Here is a 21812-nt window from a genome sequence, read left to right on the forward strand (position 1 = left end):
TAGCAAAATCAGCACTTTAATGCGGACTCCAACTCAGATACTCTTTTTACTACACCAAATTGTAAATATTAAAATAAGATCATGAGTAACTTCAAAAGGCAAAGGAAGAATAAATGATGTTACAAAAGATTTTAAAATAGGCATCAAGGTCAGCTGGAAAAGTAAGTGAAATATGGGGAGGGAGTTAGCCCCATGACTTTGCTTTAGTGACAGTGAAGAGTACTATAGACTTATCATAGGTAATTTGACTATGAAGAAGTGAGATAGGTTTCCATAAGAACACAGGTCACATAAGAATGTCAGTCTTACCATATTATAGCTATACCACAAATATGGCCATACACCTCCTTTAGTATCAACTAAGTTCTTGCTCTTTCAATTTGCGAACCCGAGTCACTGTCCAGCTTACAGATACTTGGTCCTGTAACATTCTGGGTGGTAGAAGGGAAGAAATGGATGTACATGCAATTCTGGCCATAGCATGTCTGCCCTAAAGGATTCCAAATACTATTTTGTAGGGATTTCATGCAATCTTAAAGGGTGCTATTTTTTATTAGATTTTTTTTTTAATTTTTAGTTTACAACACTTAGTTCTACATGTTCTGGAGTTTCACATTTTCTTCCCTTCACTCCCCTAACCTCTACCCCCCAAAATGGCATGCAGTCTGATATAGATTCTACATAAACTTCTCATTAAACTTATTTACACAATAGTCAATTTGCAAAGAAGAATTATGACCAATGGAATGAGTCATGAGAGACAAGAAACAAAACCAAAAAGAAAGAGAAAAAAGAGAGAGCAAATAGTTTTCCTCAGCCTGCATTCAGACTCCACGGTTCTTTCTTTGGATATAGCCAGCTCTCATCTTCATGAGTCTTTTGGAGCTGGCTTTGAGCCTTGTATTGCTGAGGAGAGCCAAGTCTATCACAGTTAGTCATCACAGAATCAATATGTAGTTGTGTACAATGTTCTCCTGGTTCTGCTCCTCTCACTCAGCATCATATCATGTAGACGTTTGCAGGTTATTTTGAAGTCTGTATCTTCCCCATTTCTTATAGCACAATAGTATTCCATTACCTTCATATACCACAAATTGTTCAGCCATTCCCCAATTGATGGGCATCCCCTTGATTTCCAACTCTTTGCCAACACAAAAAGAGTAATTATAAATATTTTTGTACATACAAGTCCCTTTCCCACTTGTGTGATCTCTTTGAGATATAGCCCTAGGACTGGTATTGGGTATGCACATTTTTTTGGCCCTTTGGGCATAGTTTCAAATTGCTCTCCAGAATAGCTGGATCAGTTCACAACTCCACCAACAATGTAACAGTGTTCAAATTTTCCCACATCCTCTCCAGCATTTATCATTTTCCTGTTTTCTTATGCTAGCCAATCTGACAGGAGATATGTGGTACCTAAGAGTTGTTTTGATTTGCATTTTTCCAATCAGTAGTGATTTCGAGCATTTTTTCATATGTCTGTAGATATCTTTAATTTCTTCCTCTGACAACTGCCTGTTCACATCATTTTACCATTTCTCAATCAGGGAATGACTTCTTTCCTATAAATTTGGCTCAGTTCCCTGCATATATTAGATATGAGGCCTTTATCAGAGATATTGGTTGTCAAGATTTTCTCCCAATTTTCGGCTTCCCTCTTAATCTTTGTTGCATTGGCTTTATTTATTCAAAAACTTTTCAGTTTAGCATAATCAAAATTTTTCATTTTGCATTTTATAATGCTCTCTATCTCTTGTTGGGTCATGAATTCTTCCCTTTCCCATAAATCTGATAGGTAAACTATTCCCTGCTCTCCCAAATTGCTTACAGTATCAGCCTTTATTCCTAAATCATGTACCTATTTTGACTTTATTTTGGTATATGGTGTGAAATATGGGTCTGTGAGCAGTTTCTGCCATACTATTTTCCAATTATTTCAGCAGTTTATATGAAATCGTGAATTCTTAACCTGGAAGCTGCATTCTTTGGGTTTGTCAAAGAGTAAGATTGCTATAGTCATTGACTTCTGTGTATTGTGTACGTAACATATTCCACTGATCTACCACTCTGTTTCTTAGCCAGTACCAGGTGGTTTTGACGACTGCTGCTTTGTAGTACAGTTTGATATCTGGTATGGCTAGGCCCTGCCTAGCATTTTTTTTTCATTAATTCCCTTGATATTCTGGACCTTTTGTTGTTCCAGATGAATTTTGTTATTATTTTATCCAGTTGTGTAAAATAATTTTGGTAGTTTGATTGGCATGGCACTGAATAAGTAAATTAATTCAGGCAAAATTGTCACTTTCATTATATTAGCTCAGCCTAAACTTGAGGATCAAATGTTATTCCATTTAATTAGACCTGTCTTTATTTGTATGAGAAGTGTTTTGTAATTATGTTCATAGAGGTCCTGGGTTTGTCTTGACAGGTAGACTCCCAAATATTTTATAGTGTCTACAGTAACTTTAAATGGAATCTCTCTTTCTATCTCTTGCTGTTGGGCTTTGTTAGTAATACATAGGAATTCCATGAATTTATGCAGGTTCATTTTATATCCTGCAACTTTGCTAAAGTAGTTTTTTACTTGAATCTCTAGGTAAATCATCATATAATGTGATAATTTAGTTTCTTCTTTGCTTAGTCTAATTCCTTCAATTTCTTTTTCTTCTATTAATGCTAAAGCTAACATGTCTACTACCAAATTGAATAATAGGGGTGATAATGGAATCCATGTTTCACCCCGGATCTTCTTGAGAATGCATCTAGCTTATACCCATTACATATAATGCTTGCTGATAGTTTTAGGTAGATGCTATTTATAATTTTGAGGAAAACTCTGTTTATTCCTTTTCTTTCTAGTGTTTTTGATAGGAATGGATGTTGCATTTTGTCAAAAGCCTTTTCTGCATTCATTGAGATAATCTTATGGTTTCTGCTAGTTTTCTTATTGATATGATCAATTATGCTAAAGTTTTTTTGTAATATTGAACCAGTCTTGCATTCCTATAATAAATCCTACCTAGTGGGAGTGTATTATTCTGCTAATAAACTGCTCCAAAATTTTAGCAAATATTTTATTTAAAATTTTTGCACTGGACTGTGGGGGGCAGAGCCAAGATGGCAGCTGGAAAGCAGGGACTAGTGTGAGTTTCCTGCCAAGTCCCTCCAAAAACCTATAAAAATGGCTCTGAACCAATTCTAGAACTGCAGAACCCACAAAATAGCAGAGGGAAGCATGGCTTCAGCCCAGGACAGCCTGGATGGTCTCTGGGTAAGGTCTATTGCACACGGAACTGGGAGCCAAGTGGAGAGTAACAGAGCCCAGCTTGGTCCACGCAGACTAACCACACCAGGAGCTGGGCGGAGCGGGCCCTAGCACCGTGAATCAGTGAGCTGCAGCACTTACCAGACTTCTCAACCCACAAACACCAAAGACATCAGAGAAGGTTAGTGGGAAAAGCTGCTGGGAACAGGGTGATATAGTTAGCGGTTCAGCCACCACCCTGGGGGCAGCAGAGGTGGGGCAGCTACAGAGCTACAGCTGCAGCTGCTTCCAGCCCCAGGCCCACCTGGTGGGAGGAATTAAGTGGCAGATCAGAGCATGAGTGCAGAGCCTGCTGAAGATCTGAGTCAAGTCTGGGTTGGGGTTTCTTGGGGAAGGAGGAGTGCTGGTATGGCAGAGCTGGCTGTAATAGTTCTGAAAACAACAGCATAGCCCCGCAAGCTTGGAACAAAGTACCTACAAGCAGTCATACCCTGCTGAAAAATTCAAGGGTCAAGGAAGTTGACTGGGAACATGGCCAGGCAGGGAAAATGCACCCAGATTCAGTCTCAGACTTTGGAATCTTTCTTTGGTGACAAAGAAGACCAAAACATACATCCAGAAGAAGTCAACAAAGTCAAAGAGCCTACAACAAAAGCCTCCAAGAAAAACATGAACTGGTCTCAGGCCATGGAAGAGCTCAAAAAGGATTTGGAAAACCAAGTTAGAGAAGTAGAGGAAAAATTGGGAACAGAAATTAGAAGGATGCGAGAAAACCATCAAAAACAAGTCAACGACTTGCTAATGGAGACCCAAAAAATACTGAAAAATGTACTGAAGGAAACAAGACCTTAAAAAGTAGACTAACTCAAATGGCAAAAGAGCTCCAAAAACCAATGAGGAGAAGAATGCCTTGAAAGGCAGAATTAGCCAAATGGAAAAGGAGGTCCAAAAGACCACTGGAGAAAATACTACCTTAAAAATTAGATTAGAGCAAGTGGAAGCTGGTGACTTTATGAGAAATCAAGATATTATAAAACAGAACCAAAGGAATGAAAAAGTGGAAGAAAATGTTAAATTTCTCATTAGAAAAACCTCTGACCTGGAAAATATATCCAGAAGAGATAATTTAAAAATTATAGGACTACCTGAAAGCCATGATCAAAAAAAGAGCCTATATATCATCTTTCAAGAAATTATCAAGGAGAACTGCCCTGATATTCTAGAGCCACAGGGTAAAATAGAAATTGAAAGAATCCAGGGATCGCCTCCTCAAATAGATCCCAAAAAGTAATCTCCTAGGAATATTTTCACCAAATTCCAGAGCTCCCAGATCAAGGAGAAAATCCTGCAAGCAGCCAGAAAGAAACAATTTCAGGATTGTGGAAACACAATCAGAATAATCCAAGATCTAAAAGCTTCTACATTAAGAGATCAAAGGGCTTGGAATACGATATTCCGGAGGTCAATGGAGCTAGGATTAAAACCAAAAATCACCTACCCAGCAAAACTGAGTATCATACTCCAAGGCAAAATATGGATTTTCAGTAAAATAGAGGACTTTCAATCTTTCTCAGTGAAAAGACCAGAGCTGAATAGAAAATTTGACTTTCAAACACAAGAATCAAGAGAAGCATGGAAAGGTAATCAAGAAAAAGAACAAGAACTAAAGTTGAACTGTTTTGTTTACATTCCTATATGGAAAGATGATGTGTATGATTCATGAGACCTCAGTATTAGAGTATCTGAAGGGAATATGCATATATTTATATATGTATGTGTATATATATGTATATGTGTGTATGTATACATATATATGTGTGTATGTATGTATGTATGTATGTGTATATACATACATATATGTATACACACACACACACACACACACACACACATATATATATATATATATATATATATATATATATAGAGAGAGAGAGAGAGAGAGAGAGAGAGAGAGAGAGAGATTGAGAGATGGCACAGGGTGAGTTGAAGATGAAGGGATGATATCTAAAAGAAATAAAATCAAATTAAGGGATGAGAGAAGAATATATTGAGAGAGGGAGAAAGGGAGAGATAAAGTGGGCTAAATTATCTCGCATAAAAGTGGAAAGAAAAAAGCAGTTCTGTAGGAAGAGAAGAGAAGGTAGGTGAGGGGGAATGAGTGAATCTTGCTCCCATCAGATTTGACCTGAGGAGGGAACACCATACACACTTAATTGGGTATCTTACCCCACAGGAAAGCAGGAGGAAGAAGATTAAAAAAGGGGGAATGTTAGATTGCTAAACTTGTTGATTTCACCTACTTGTGTACCTATCCTATTCCACTGATCCACACCCCTGTTTCTTAACCAGTACCAGGCAGTTTTGATGACTGCTGCTGTGTAGTACAGTTTAATATCTGGTGTGGCTAAACCACCATCCCTAGCATGTCTTTTCATTAATATCCTAGATACTCTAGACCTCTTGTTTTTCCAAATGAATTTTGTTATTATTTTGTCCAGCTCAGTAAAAAAATTTTTTGGTAGTTCGATTGGTATGGCACTGAATAGATAGATTAATTTAGGTAGAATTGTCATTTTTATTATATTAGCTCAGCCTAACCATGAGCAACTGATATTTCTCCATTTATTTAGATCTGATTTTATTCGTGTGAAAAGTGTTTCATAGTTATGTTCATATAGGCCCTGGATTTGTCTTGGCAAATAGACTCCCAAATATTTTATAGTGTCTTTAGTAACTTTGAATGGAATTTCTCTTTCTATCTCTTGCTGTTGGGCTTTGTCAGTAATGTATAGGAATGCTGAGGATTTATGTGGGTTTATTTTATATCCTGCAACTTTGCTAAAGTTGTTTATTATTTCAAGTAGTTTTTTACTTGATTCTCTAGGATTCTCTAGATAAATCATCATATCATCTGCAAAAAGTGATAATTTAGTTTCTTCTTTTCCTATTCTAATTCCTTCAATTTCTTTTTCTTCTCTTATTGCTACAGCTAATGTTTCTAGAACCAAATTGAATAATAGGGGTGATAATGGACATCCTTGTTTCACCCCTGATCTTATTGGGAATGCATCTAGTTTATCCCCATTACAAATAATGCTTGTTGATGGTTTTAGGTAGATGCTATTTATAATTTTGAGGAAGGTTCCCCTTATTCCTATGCTTTCTAGTGTTTTTAATAGGAATGGGTGTTGTACTTTGTCAAAGGCTTTTTCTGCGTCTATTGAGATGATCATATGGTTTTTGCTAGTTTTGTTGTTGATATGGTCAATTATGCTAATAGTTTTCCTAATATTGAACCAGCCTTGCATTCCTGGAATAAATCCTACCTGGTCATGGTGTATTATTCTCGTAATGAGTTGCTGCAATCTTTTTGCTAATATTTTATTTAAAATTTTTGCATCAATATTCATTAGAGAAATTGGTCTATAATTTTCTTTCTCTGTTTTAACTCTACCTGGTTTAGGTATTAGTACCATATTTGTGTCATAAAAAGAATTTGGTAGGACTCCTTCTTCCCCTATTTTGCCAAATAGTCTGCAAAGTATTGGAATTAGTTGTTCTTTAAATGTTTGATAGAATTCACATGTAAAACCATCTGGCCCTGGAGATTTTTTCCTAGGGAGTTCATTGATGGCCTGCTCAATTTCTTTTTCTGATATGGGGTCATTAAGAAATTTCACTTCCTTCTCTGTTAGTCTGGGCAGTTTATGTTTTTGTAGATATTCATCCATATCTCTAAGGTTGTCAAATTTATGGGCATACAGTTGGGCAAAATAATTCCTAATTATTGTTTTGATTTCCTCTTCATTAGAGGTGACGTCACCCTTTTCATTTTTGATACTGGTGATTTGATTTTCTTCTTTCTTTTTTTTAATCAAATTGGCCAAAGTTTTGTCAATTTTATTGGTTTTTTCATAAAACCAGCTCTTTGTTTTATTTATTAATTCAATAGTTTTCTTGGTTTCAATTTTATTAATCTCTCCTTCGATTTTCAGTATTTCTAATTTGGTATTTAATTGGGGGTTTTCAATTTGCTCTTTTTCTAGCTTTTTCAGCTGTATGCCCAGATCATTGATCTCCTCTTTCCCTATTTTATTCATGTAGGCATTTAGAGATATAAAACTTCCCCTAAGGACTGCTTTTGCTGCATCCCATAAGTTTTGGTATGTTGTTTCATTATTGTCATTCTCTTGAATGAAATTATTAATTGTTTCTCTGATTTGTTCTTTGGCCCACTCACTCTTTAGAATTAAATTATTTAGTTTCCAATTAGTTTTTAGCTTATTTTTCCATGGTGCTTTATTAAAAATGATTCTTATTGCATCATGATCTGAAAAGGATGCATTGACTACTTCTGCTTTTCTGCACTGGATTGTGAGGTTTTTATGCCCTAGTACATGGTCAATTTTTGAGTATGTGCCATGTACTTTTGAGAAGAAAGTATATTCCTTTTTATCCCCATTCAGTTTTCTCCAGAGGTCTATCATATGTGCCTTTTCTAAAATTCTGTTTACCTCCTTCACTTTTTTCTTATTTATTTTGAGGTTAGATTTATCAAGTTCAGAAAGGGGAAGGTTGAGGTCTCCCAATATTATAGTTTTGCTGTCTATTTCTTCCTGTAACTCCCTTAACCTCTCCTCTAAGAATCTGTATGCCTTACCACTCGGTGCATACATGTTAAGCAATGATATTGCTTCATTGTTTATGGTGCCTTTTAGCAGGATATAATGTCCTTCCTTATCTCTTCTAATTAGATCTATCTTTACTTTTGCTTTGTCTGAGATTAGGATTGCTACACCTGCTTTTTTTACTTTAGCTGAGGCACAATATATTTTACTCCAGCCTTTTACCTTAACCCTATGTGTATCCCCCTGTTTCAGATGCGTTTCTTGTAAACAGCATATTGTAGGATTATGGTTTTTAATCCATTCTGCTATCTGCTTCTGTTTTATGAGAATGTTCATCCCCTGCACGTTCAGGGTTATGATTTCTATCTGTGTCTTTTTCTCCATCCTAATTCCCCCTGTTTATGCTTTTATTTCTCCCTTTCCCCTTCTCCTCCCCAACAAAGTTTTGCTTTTGACCGCAGCTTTCCTCAGTTAACCCTCCCTCTTTATTCCCCTCCATTATCTTACCGTTACCCACTTGCTACTTCTCCTCTTCCTTCTGCCCTCCCCCCTCCCTTTTTCCCCCCTTTCCCTCCCACTTCCCGTAGGACAAGTTAGATTTCTAAACTTATCAGAGTATGTTATTCCCTTCTTGAACTAGATCAGATGACAGTAAAGCTCAAATACTGCTCTTCTCCCTCCCTTCTTTCCCTCTACTATAATATGATTTTTTGCCACTTCCTTTGGTGTAATTTACCCTTTTCTGCAACCTCCTTACCACTTCCCTCATAGCCCTCCCTTTATATCTCTTATTTATATTTTATATCTTTACATCAGTTAATTTATACAGGCATTCACAACCTATGTATATCCCTTTCATTTGTCACAATAGTTGTACCATTCACAAGAATGACTTATATATGTATATGCATATATATATATATATATACATAAAAAACATACATAAGATGATATAATCCCACATAAAGATGTAAACAACCTAAGCTTATTGGTTAATGAAGTTTGTGGGGTTTTTCCCCCTGGTTACCTTTTTATGTCTCTCTTGAGGTTTGTATTTGGAGATCAAATTTTCCATTGAGTTCTGGCCTTTTCATCAGGAAGGTCTGGAATTCCCTTATTTCATTGAATGTCCATCGCCTTGCCTGGAAAATTATGCTTAGTTTTGCTGGGTAGTTGATCCTTGGTTGTAGTCCCAGCTCCTTTGCCCTTCGGAATATCATATTCCAATTTCTCCTGTCTTTTAATGTGGAAGCTGAGAGATCCTGCGTGATCCTGACTGTAGTTCCACGATATTTCAATTGCTTCTTTTTGGCTGCTTGCAGTATTTTCTCCTTAAGTTTATAGCTCTGAAATTTGGCTATAATATTTCTTGGTGTTGTCAGTTTAGGATCTCTTTCAGGGGGTGATCGGTGAATTCTTTCAATGACTATTTTGCCCTCTGCTTCTAGGACCTCTGGGCAGTTGTCTTTGATAATTTCTTCGAAGATACTGTCAAGGCTCCTTTTTTCATCGTGGATTTCCGGTAGACCAATAACTCTCAAATTGTCTCTCCTGGATCTATTTTCCAGGTCAGTTGTTTTGCCAATCAGATATTTCACATTTTTTTCTATTTTTTCATTCTTTACATTTTGTTTTATTACTTCTTGATGCCTCATAGATTCATTAGCTTCCACTTGCTCAAGTCTAATTTTAAATGAGTTAGTGTTTACATTTTGCTTTTGAGCCTCCATTTTCAATTGGTTGATTTCACCTCTCAGGGTGTCCTTTTCTCTCTCTAGATTCTGAATCTCCATAGCCATTTTGCCAATCTTATTCTTTAGGGACTTGATTTCGTCAGTGGATTTTTTCTCCCTTTTTTCCATTTTTTCCATATTTTCTTTTAGCTCCCTAATTTGGTTTTTAAAATCCTCTTTTAGCTCTTCCAGCAGTGCTTTTTGGGCTGGAGACCAGATCATATTAGCTTTTGAGGTATCTGATGTATCTACCGTGTCATTGCTATCTTCTTCTATGTCGATATTTTGATCCTGCCTGTCTCCGTAAAAAGAATCTATTGTCCTCGGTTTTTTTGTGTTCTTCTTCATGTTGGTTTGCCTTTTGCTGGCTTTACAACGAATTTTTATCTGTGAGTCTCAGGGCTTTCTGTCCCAGCTTTCTTATTCTGGGGGTTGTGAGTCTAGAATTATAACCTTCAGTTTCCTGAGGTGTGGGGGAGGGGTCTGGCTCCCTGGCATCTCACTCCCTGTGGGTGCTCTCCAGCACTTGCTTTTCAGCAATGGTCTCAGCTGTTTGTTGTTTGAGCTGATGACTGGCGCTTCCCCTGGGGGAGCAAGGTTACGTCTGGGCTCCTGGCTTGGCCCCCTGCCGACTCTTCCCCTCTGGGACTAATGAGCTTCTAGTATTTGTCCTGTGAAGCCCCGCTACTCTCTCCTCTGTTTCAGTTCTCTTTTTTTTTTTTTTTTTTTCCCGAGGAATTCTCTGGGTGAGGGGGGGAGGGGTTAGAGCCGCTTACCTAGCCATTGAGTCTTCCGGAAGTTCAAGAGGCCGAGTTCCTGGGTTTTGCAAGCGTCAGGACTGGGTGTTTTCGCGGCTGGTGGCGTTGCGCTGCCTCTCGTCGCTCCCAGAGACTGCCGTCCTGTGTTGGGAGGCCTGGGGATCTCTGCCGGTTTCGGGCGCCCAGCTTTCTCCCAGCCCGTCTCCCATGTGGATTTCCCGGCCGGCCGCTTCCGCCTTGGTCTGGAGCAGCTCCGCACCGAGCACTCTCCGAGCCTGCAGGTTCGTTCCTCTGGCCTTTCAGACTCTCCCGGCTCGGAAATTTGCCCCACGCAGACTGCTCGCGGTTTCTGACTCTCTCAAATCTGCTCAAATTCACTTTTTTATGGGAATCTGACAGACCTTGTGAGAGAGCTCCGGTAAGAGGCTGCCTTCATGCGGCCATCTTGGCTCCGCCCCCAAAAAGGGGGAATGTTAGAAGGGAGGGCAGATGGGGGTGGAGGTAATCAAAAACAAACACTTTTGAAAAGGGACAGGGTCAAGGGAGAAAACTGGATAAAGGGGGTTAGGTTAGGAAGGAGCAAAATATAGCTCGTCTTTCAAAACATGAGTATTGCAAAATGGTTATACGTAATGATACACATGTGGCCTATGTTGAATTGCTTGACTTCTTAGGGAGGGTGGGTGGGAAGGGAAGAGGGGAGAGAAATTGGAACTCAAAGTTTTAAAAACAGATGTTCAAAAACAAACAAAAATAAGTTTTTGCATTCAACTAGAAAATAAGATACATAGGCAATGGGGCATAGAAATTTATCTTCCCCTACAAGAAAGGAAAGGAAAAGGGAATGGGAGGGGAATGGGGTGACAGAAGGGAGGACTGACTGGGGAACAGGGCAACCAGAATATACGCCATCTTGGACTGGGCGGGAGGGTAGAAATGGGGAGAAAATTTGTAATTCAAACTCTTGTGAAAATCAAGGCTGAAAACTAAATATATTAATTAAATTAAATTTAAAAAAATTAAAAAAAGAATTTTTTTGCATCAGTATTCATTAGGGAAATTGCTCTATAATTTTCTTTCTCTGTTTTGACTCTTCCTGGTTTAGGTATTAGTACCGTATTTGTGTCATAAAAAGAATTTGGTAGGACTCCTTTGCCTATTTTTCCAAATAGTCTATAAAGTATGGGAATTAGTTGTTCTTTAAATGTTTGATAAAATTCACAGGTAGAAGAACCATCTCTGACCCTGGCGATTTTTTCCTACGGAGTTCATTGATGACTTGCTCAATTTCTTTTTCTGAGATGGGGTTATTTATGTCATTTACTTCCTCTTCTGTTAACCTGGGCAAATTGTATTTTTGTAAATATTCATTCAATTCCCTGAGGTTATCAAATTTATGGGCATACAATTGGGCAAAAGAATCTCTAATTATTGTTTTAATTTCCTCTTCATTGGAGGTCAGTTCACCCTTTTCATTTTTTATAGTGGTAATTTGGTGTTCTTCTTTTTTTAAAAAAATCCAATTGACCAAGCATTTATCAATTTGATTTTTTTTTTCAAAAAACAACTCTTAGTTTTATTTATTAGTTCAACTGTTTTCTTGATTTCAATTTTATTAACCTCTCCTTTGATTTTCAGTATTTTTAATTTGTTATCTAATTGGGGATTTTCAATTTTTTTAATCTAGCATATTTTTAGTTGCATGCCCATTTCATTGATCTTTTTTATTTATTTTACTCATGTAAGTATTTAGAGATATAAAACTTCCCCTAAGAACTGATTTTGCTGAATCCCATAAGTTTTCATATGTTGTGTCATTATTGTCATTCTCTTGAATGGAGTTATTAATTGTTTCTATGGTTTGTTCTTTGGCCCACTCGTTCTTTAGATTTAGATTATTTAGTTTCCAATTAAATTTTAGTTTGTCTTTCCATAGTCCTTTATTACAAATAATTTTTATTGCATCATGATCTGAGAAGGATGTGCTGACTATTTGAACCTTTCTGCTCTGGATTGTCAAGTTTTTATGCCCTAATACATGGTTAGTTTTTGAGTATGTGCCATGTACCTCTGCGAAAAAGTATATTCCTTTTTAATCCTCATTCAATATTCTCCACCGGTCTATTCACCTCCTTAACTTCTATCTTGTTTATTTTAAGGTTGGATTTATCAAGTTCAGAGAAGGGGACGTTGAGGTCCCCCACAAGTATAGTTTTGTTGTCTATTTCTTCCTGTAACTGCCTTAACTTCTCCTCTAAGAATTTGCATGCTATACCACTTGGTGCCTATATGTTAAATAATTATATTGCTTCATTGTCTATGGTGCCTTTTAGCAGGATATACTGTCCTTTATCTCTTTTAATTAGATCTATCTTTGCTTTTGCTTTTCCTGAGATTAGGCTTGCTCTCCTGTTTTTGTTTTTGTTTTTTTTTTTTAATTTTAGCTGAAGCACAATGTATTCTACTCCAGCCCTTTACTTTTACCCTGTGTGTATCCCCCCATTTTCAAATGTATTTCTTGTAAACTACATATTGTAGGATTGTGGTTTTTAATTCATTCTGCTATTCACCTCCATTTAATAGGAGAGTTCATCCCATTAACATTCACAATTAAGATTACAAACTGTGTCTTTTTCTCCTTCCTGTTTCTCCACCCTTCCCCCATTTATGCTGTTATTTCTCTCTCCCCCCTTCCTCTCCTCAAAAGAGTTGTGCTTTTGACCACCACCTTTCTCAATTTACCCTCCCTCTTGATTTCCCTCCCTTATCATACCCTTTTCCCCTTGCTACTTCTTCCCTCCCTTCTGACCACACCCCCTTCCCTTTCCCCTTTCCCTGCATACTGCATGTAGGACAACTTTGATTTCTATGCTTTTCAGAATCTGTTATTCTCTTCTTGAACCAAGCCTGACGACAGTATAGCTCATATCGTACTCTTCTCCTTCCCATCTTTCCGTCTACTAGAATGTGTTTTGTGCCTCTTCATTTAATGAAATTTACCCTTTTCTACTACCTCCTTACCTCTTCTTCCAGAATCCTTCCTTTACATCTCTTTATTACATTTTTATCCTTATATCAGTTATTTTATAGTGACACCCACAGTCTATGTGTATCCTCTCAATTGTCAAAATAACTATACTTTTCTCAAGATTGGCATATATACATACACACATACATATATATGTATACATTTACACACATATACATGCATATATATATATATATATATATATATATATATATATATACATATATAAAACAATATAATCCTATATAAGGATGTAAACAATTTGCCCAGATTTATCAATAAGTTTTGTGGGGATGTTTCCCCCTGGTTTACCTTACTATGTGTCTATTGAGTTTTGTATCTGGAGATCAAATTTTCCATTGAGTTATGGCCTTTTCATCCGGAAGGTCTGGAATTCCCTTATTTCATTGAATATCTGTCTCCTTGCCTGAAAAAATTATGCTCAATTTTGCTGGGCAGTTGATCCTTGGTTGTAGTCCACACTCCTTTGCTCTTTGGAATATTATATTCCAATTTCTCCTGCCATTTCATATAGAAGCTGAAAGATCCTGTGTTATCCTAACTGTAGTTCTATGATATTTGAATGTTTTTCTTTTTGGCTGCTTGTAGGATTTCTCCTTGACTTGATAATTCCAAAATTTAGCTATAATATTTCTTATAGTTTTCAATTTGGGATCTCTTTCAGGGAGTGATGGGTGGATTCTTTCAATGACTAATTTCCCCTCTTATTCTAGGACCTATGGGCAGTTAACTTTGATAATTTTTTCGAATATACTGTCCAGGCTCTTTTTTTCATCATGGCTTTCCGGTATTCCAATAATTCTTAAATTGTCTCTCCTGGATCTATTTTCCAGGTCAGCTGTTTTTCCAATTGGTATTTCACATTTTCTTCTACTTTTTAATTCTTTACATTTCATTTGACTACTTCTGGATACCTCATAGAGTCATTAGCTTACAGTTCTCAATTCTGATTTTTAATGAATTGCTGTCTTCATTTTGCTTTGGAGTCTCCTTTCCAGTTTTTTTGATTTTACTTTTCAGCATGTCATTTTTTTTTCTAATTATTCTGAATCTCCTTAGCCATTTTGCCAATTTTACTTTTTTTAAAATTTTTAAATTTTTTTTTAATTTATTTAACATGTTTACTTTTCAGCATTGATTTTCACAAGAGTTTGAATTACAAATTTTCTCCCCGTTTCTACCCTCCCACCCACTCCAAGATGGCGTATATTCTGGTTGCCATGTTCCCCAGTCAGCACTCCCTTCTGTCACCCCACTCCCCTCCCATCCCCTTTTCCCTTCCTTTCTTGTAGGGCAAGATAAATTTCTACACCCCATTGTCTGTGTATCTTATATTCTAGTTGCATGCAAAAACATTTTTGTTTGTTTTTGAACATCTGTTTTTAAAATTTTGAATTCCAAATTCTCTCCCCTCTTACCTTCCCACCCACCCTCCCTAAGAAGTCAAGCAATTCAACATAGGCCACATGTGTATCAATATGTATAACCCTTCCACAATACTCATGTTGTGAAAGACTAACTATATTTTGCTCCTTCCCAACCCATCACCCTTTATTGAATTTTCTCCCTTGTCTGTGTCCCCTTTCGAAAGTGTTTTTGACTACCTCCACCCCCATCAGCCCTCCCCCCTATCATCCCCCCCATTTATTTTTATCTTCTTCCCTCTTCTTTCCTGTGGGGTAAGATTCCCCATTGGGTATGTATGGTATTCCCTCCTTCGGCCAAATCTGATGAGAGCAATGTTCACTCATTCCCCCCTCATCCACCCTCTCCCCTCCTCCCACAGAACTGCTTGCTCTTGCCTCCTTTATGGGAGATAATCCACCCCATTCTATCTCTCCTTATCTCCCTCTCTCAGTATGTTCCTCTCTCATCCCTTAATTAGATTTTATTTCTTTTAGATATCTTCCCTTCATCTTCAACTCACCCTGTGTCCGCTCTCTCTCTCTCTCTCTCTCTCTCTCTCTCTCTCTCTCTCTCTCTCTCTCTCCATATATATATGTGTGTGTATATATATATATGTATATATATATATATGTATACACACACAGATATATACATACATACACATTCACCCATATATATACATAAACATATATGTATGCATATTCCCTTCAGCTACCCTAATACTGAGGCCTCATGAATCATACTCGTCATCTTTCCATGTAGGAATGTCAACAAAACAGTTCACCTTTAGGAAGTTCCTTGCAATTTCTTTTTCTTGTTCTTTTTCTTGATTACCTTTTCATGCTTCTCTTGAGTCTTCTGTTTGAAAGTCAAATTTTCTATTCACCTCTGGTCTTTTCACTGAGAAAGCTTGAAAGTCCTCTATTTTATTGAAAATCCATATTTTGCCCTGGAGCATGATACTCAGTTTTGATGGGTAGGTGTTTCTAGGTTTTAATCCTGGCTCCATTGACCTCCGGAATATTGTATTCCAAGCCCTTTGATCTCTTAATGTAGAGGCTGCCAGATCTTGGGTTATTCTGATTGGGTTTCCACAATACACAAATTGTTTCTTTCTGGCTGCTTGCAGTATTTTCTCCTTGATCTGGGAGCTCTGGAATTTGGCAACAATATTCCTGGGAGATTTCTTTTTGGGGTCTATTTGAGGAGGCAATTGATGGATTCTTTCAATTTCTATTTTGCCCTGTGGCTCTAGAATATCAGGGCAGTTCTCCTTGATAATTTCTTGAAAGATGAGATCTAGGCTCTTTTTTTGATCATGGCTTTCTGGTAGTCCAATAATTTTTAAATTATCTCTTCTGGATCTATTTTCTAGGTCAGCGGTTTTTCCAATGAGATATTTGACATTTGTCTTCCATTTTTTCATTCCTTTGGTTCTGTTTTATAATATCTTGATTTCTCATCAAGTCACTAGCTTCCACTTGCTCCAATCTAATTTTTAAAGTAGTATTTTCTTCAGTGGTCTTTTGGACCTTCTTTTCCATTTGGCTAATTCTGCCTTTCAAGGCATTCTTCTCCTCATTGGCTTTTTGGAACTCTTTTGCCATTTGAGTTAGTCTGTTTTTTAAGGTGTTGTTTTCTTCAGTGTATTTTTCAGTATTTTTTTGGGTCTCCTTTAGCAAGTCATTGACTTGTTTTTCATGATTTTCTCGCATCCTTCTCACTTCTCTTCCCAATTTTTCCTCTACTTCTCTAACTTGCTTTTCCAACTCCTTTTTGAGCTCTTCCATGGCCTGGGTCCAGTTCATGTTTTTCTTGGAGGTTTCTGTTGTAGGCTCTTTGACTGTATTAATCTCTTCTGTCTGTATGTTTTGGTCTTCTTTGTCAGCAAAGGAAGAATGCAAAGTCTGAGACTGAATCTCGGTGCGTTTTCGCTGCCTGGCCGTATTCCCAGCCAACTAACTTGACCTTTGAGTTTTTCAGTGGGGTATGACTGCTTGTAGACTACAGAGTTCTATGTTCCACGTTTGGGGGTGGAGGTGCCAGCTCTGCCACACCAGCACTGCTCCTTCCCCAAGAACCCCCAACCCGAACTGGGCTTAGATCTTCTGCAGGCTGTGCACCCCTGCTCTGATCTGCCACTTAATTCCTCCCACCAGGGGGGCCTGGAGCCGGAAGTAACAACAGCTGTAGCTGCCCCACCTCCGCTGCCCCTGGGGCTGGAAGCTGAACCACGAACTCCTTCCACTCCTGCAGCTTTCCCCACTAACCTTCTCAGCAGTCTTTTGTGTTTGTGGGTTGAGAAGTCATGTAACTGCCGCAGCTCACTGATTCAGGGTGCTAGGGCATGCTCTGCCCAGTTGCTGGTCTTGTTGGTCCACGCTGCTCAGGCTGGGCTCTGCTCCACTCCGTTCCCAGCTCCCAGCTCCCAGCTCCGTGTGGGATAGACCTCACCCAGAGACCATCCAGGCTTTCCTGGGCTGGAGCCCTGCTTCCCTCTGCTGTTTTGTGGGTTCTGCCATTCTAGAATTGTTTCAGAGCCATTGTTTTATAAGTTTTTGGAGGGACTCGATAGGGAGCTCAAGCTATTTCCTGCTTACCAGCTGCCATCTTGGCTCCGCCCCCCAATTTTACTTTTTAAAATGTTTCTCTCATCAGTATTTTTTTTTCCTTTTTTAGTTACCTCCCTAATTTGATTTTTAAAACCCTCCTTTAGGTCTTCCTAGTTCACATTCCCTTTTGAGGTATCAGATATGGGTATAGTGTCAATGGTGTGCTATTCTGAATTGGTATTTTGATCTCCCCTTTCTCTGTAAAAAAGAATCAATGGTCCTCGGTTTTTTCATGTTCTTCTACATGTTGGTTAACTTTTTTTCCTGTCTTTACAGTGGATATCTGCTTTTGGGGCTCAGGGATCTCTGTCACAGATTTCTTGTTCTGGGAATTGTGAGCCTAGTTATTGGCTTTGTGTATTATGGCCTTTGGTTTCCTGAGGTGTGGTGGAGGGGTTGTTTGGCTGCTGGAAGTCTCTTCTTCCCCTGGGGCTGCTCTCCAGCATCAGTGGTCTCAGCCATTGTCTGTGCTGGTGTTTGCCACTTCCCCTGGCTGTGCATAGGATGTCTGGTTTCCTGGTGTTGACCCTTGTTAGCTCTACCCTTCTGGGACTAAGGAATTCCTACTGTTTGGCTACTGAAGCCCCACTCTTGGCTCCTCTATTCCAGGATTTTTCCTGAGGTATTCTCTGGGTCATGGAGCTATGGAGGCTTGAGAGTCACCTACCTGACTATTATCTCGCCCAGAAGTTCAAGAATGCAAGTTTCAAACCTCTGGGCTGCAAGCCTCAGGAGTAGATGTCTTGTGGCCACAGGGGCTGTGCTGCTGCCTTTCATGGCTTTGACAGACTCTTGTCCTGTGTTGTGAGATCTGGGGATCTTTGTCAACTTATGGAGCCCAGCTTTCTCCTGCCATGGATGGCTGGCTGGTTTCTGCAGCTGCTTCACCTTTGGTATGGTCTGGTGCAGCTCTGTGAGCCAGGTGCTCTCCTAGCCTACAGATCTGTCCTGTAGACATTGCAGACTCTCATGGCTTGGAAATTTGCCCCACTCAGTCTACTAATGGCTTCTAATTCTCTCAAATCTGTTCAGATTCACCTTTTTAGGGCTATCTGACAGAACGTGCGAGAGAGCTCCAGTAAGATGCTGTTTTCACACGGCTGTCTTGGCTCCCCCTCCCGCCTCCCATGTTTGCTTTATTGAGCTTGTAGTTTCACAATTCAGTTGTCTTCTGCTTCAAACGCAGATTCTTCTTCATTTTTGATCCACATTTTTCACTTGTCAAGAAAGACAGCTGTCCCCTTTGCAACACATACACCCCTTCCAAGTGGGCTCCTCACTCAGTACTTTAGCTTTATTTTTTAAAAAAAAAGCACCATCATTTTTGGAAGGCTTTCATGAAAGGAAAGTTGTCTTAACAGTTCTCCTGAATCTTCAGCCACCTTGAACAGCAGCAGGAGCACCAGCAGCAAGGGGCAGCAGCAGCAGCAGCAGCAGCAGCAGCAGCAGGAACATCAACAAGTAGAGGGCTATATTGCTTCAAATGCTTGTTGGCTTGTTCTTCGACCAGCTCCTCCTTTTTGTTCCATTCCATAGCTCTCATTACAGTGGACCAGACTATGTCTATAATGATCTGTTCTGGGATATTGTTTTCCTTTATCTCCTCCCAACATAGAAAATTATATCCCTAAATAGATCATCACATGACACTTGTTCTTGAAGCTCTTTCTGTTGCTCTTTGTGAGCTCCTGTGTTTTGCTGGTTCTAACCATACTCAGAAAGTTCTTTTAGACCTGCTTAGGTAAAATATTTTGTTTGTTAGGAGGAGAAAGTTCCATCAGTCTGTTGTCCATGCTGACATTTCAAAGCCTAGAAGCTACTGAATTAATATAATTTTTATTTATCAAAAATTTAAACAACTTCACAGCCCAGGCCACTGAAATATCTTTAGTCAAATTCTCATTATAAAAGCTGTTAAGAATGAATGCATTAAATGTCTCATTGGCCAGAAGAAACCCTGTTAACATGACCAGTTTGTTCCTCTCGATACTCAAAAAGCCCTTTAAGAATAGCTATAACTTTTTAACTTCATCCTAAAATCTCTTTTTAAGATATTTGTGTCACCTAATTAACTTGTTGAATACCTCAGCAAAGGCTTGCATGGTCTCTAGGTCTTCTTGTGCCACAAATATATGGACATGTTTGCATTACATCATCTGCCAATGTACCACGTGGGGCCAGCATGCCACCAGCCACCAGAAGGTCAGAGTGTTTCTGCATATTGGCAACAATCAGTGCCAGTTTCAGTTAAACCTTGAATAATATAGTCCTGAAACTGAAGAGGGTCAAACCTTTCTTTTTTGTCTTTTTTTCTGGTTTTAAAATATTGACCTGATAGTGTTGTCTTTTGCTCCTTTTGATTATTCATAAAAGACAACCTTCCCCAGGTATGGCTCTGAATCCAGGTCCTTGGAGTGGACTTGGCCTGGCCTCATGCTGCTGCTCACTACCTTCCCCACTACAGGCTGGCCCCAGCCACATTCCTTCCTAGACACAGAAGTGTGAGGCAGTCTGCCTTCTGCCTGTCCCACCCCTGGCCCTGGAGGGCCACATGGCAGTCTTTAAATGCCATACTAAAGATTTTGTGTTTTATCATTAAAGACTTCATAACTCTATATCTAATCATTTTCATTTGGGTTGATGACTGAAGTGGCATCTCAGCCTTTGGCAAAAAATTAATTAGATAACAATGGTTATTACTGTCAGAGAGAATATTTGCTCCAACTTTTCGCCTCACAAACATTGCTGAATATTTGGGACTGAGCTGGGGGCTTTCCAGAGAAAGTTTGATGTGGAGCTAGTTCCCAACACCTCCGTTTACTCTGAAGCACAGTTAGAGGGAAGAACCTAACTAATATTAGAAATAATACTACCACCAGGATCACAAAACTATGTGGAGGCAGATGGAGCAGCAGGATCTTATGGAAGTCTATTGAGTATTTTTAGCACCAAAGGTGAGAGCAGAGATATTGTCCAATTTTCCACAACGTATTGTGTCATATAATACCTAATAGGAAAGAGCCACAATAAATGGTTTTCTTTCTTTCTTCTTTTCTTTCCTTCCTTCCTTCCTTCCTTCCTTCCTTCCTTCCTTCCTTCCTTCCTTCCTTTCTTCCTTTCTTTTGTTCTTTCTTTCTTTCTTTCTCTCCTTCCTTCTTTCTTCCTCTCCTTCTTTCTTCCTCTCCTTCCTTCTTTCTTCCTTCTTTTTTTCTTTTTGACTTTCTTTTTCTTTCTTCTTTTCCTCCCTTCTTTATTAATCTATTTCTTATTTCATTCATTAATTTATTTATTTAATCATTTATGTATGCATATTTTTGCATTTTTCTAGTTTGAGCTTCCATATACCCTTCTTTGTTTTTATTTGGGGGGGTGGTGGTGGAATCTTTTCTTATAGAAATCTTTCAGTATACTACAGAGTGTTATATGACTGGGAAGGATTCTTTGACAGGTTAAAATATTTTGAAAGAAAAATAACCTAATTCAGCCTCTCCACAATTTGGTAAGTGTTCTTTAAGCACTTTCTTCTTTGGTAGAAATTAATATATTTGAAGTCAAATAAATTCACCAGTGTATCATGCAAAATAAGGCACATAGTCCGAGTTCTTCAAGGGAAAAAAAAATTAAATGTGATTTCTCTCAGGAAAAAAAAAGAAAAAAAAAACAACAACCAGGAAAGCCAAAAGGATTTGGTTTTATTTCTAATATAGCAGGCTAGTGACTAACCTGAAAAGTAACAGTAAGATATTTTTCAAACACATGGTGTTTCAACTCTGTGATAACAACTTATAGCATGAGCATCATCAGACTCAGAATGACCTGAGAGTACTAAGCCATTAGTGCAGTATGAATTTCTCATTTACATGACAGCTGCTCAAGTATGCAAATATAGTTTGTATTTCCACCCAGTAGAAATATTGTTTTGGCTAAAACATTATATTTCCCCCAGTGCCTAGTGCAGTGCTGACATGGATCAGGTGATTAATAAGTATGTGTGTAATTGAATTGAATTCAATTGAATTAAGTTACCTCATCTTTCACTTTTTGAGGGATGCACTGCTGGTTATCTATATCCACCTCAGTTGGTACTACCTAGAAATGGACAGTAATCCAGATGTGGTTTGACCAGGGCAGAGTAGAGTGGAAATATTAATTCCATCAGGAGCTTTATGGCCTCCCAGAGGCAAATACGAAGCCTAAGATGTAAAATGTATATAGGGCTGGGAGCAAAAAAGGTAGAGTAGAGGGAGAATTCTAGACAAGCCCTCCCAACATTCCCCTCCAAACAATTTTAAAATGATGTATTAATTTGAATTCTAGAGAGGCATACCAACAACAGGATGGGGTGAGGCATTTT

General features: G+C 38.4%; 1 pseudogene; it reads right to left on the bottom strand.

Moving 5' to 3' along the window:
• Positions 1-18618: 18618 nt before the first annotated feature.
• Positions 18619-19826, bottom strand: LOC118832258 (annotated as a pseudogene).
• Positions 19827-21812: the final 1986 nt, after the last annotated feature.

The sequence above is a fragment of the Trichosurus vulpecula genome, chromosome 9 (genome assembly GCF_011100635.1).
Source record: "Trichosurus vulpecula isolate mTriVul1 chromosome 9, mTriVul1.pri, whole genome shotgun sequence".
NCBI lineage: Eukaryota > Metazoa > Chordata > Mammalia > Diprotodontia > Phalangeridae > Trichosurus > Trichosurus vulpecula.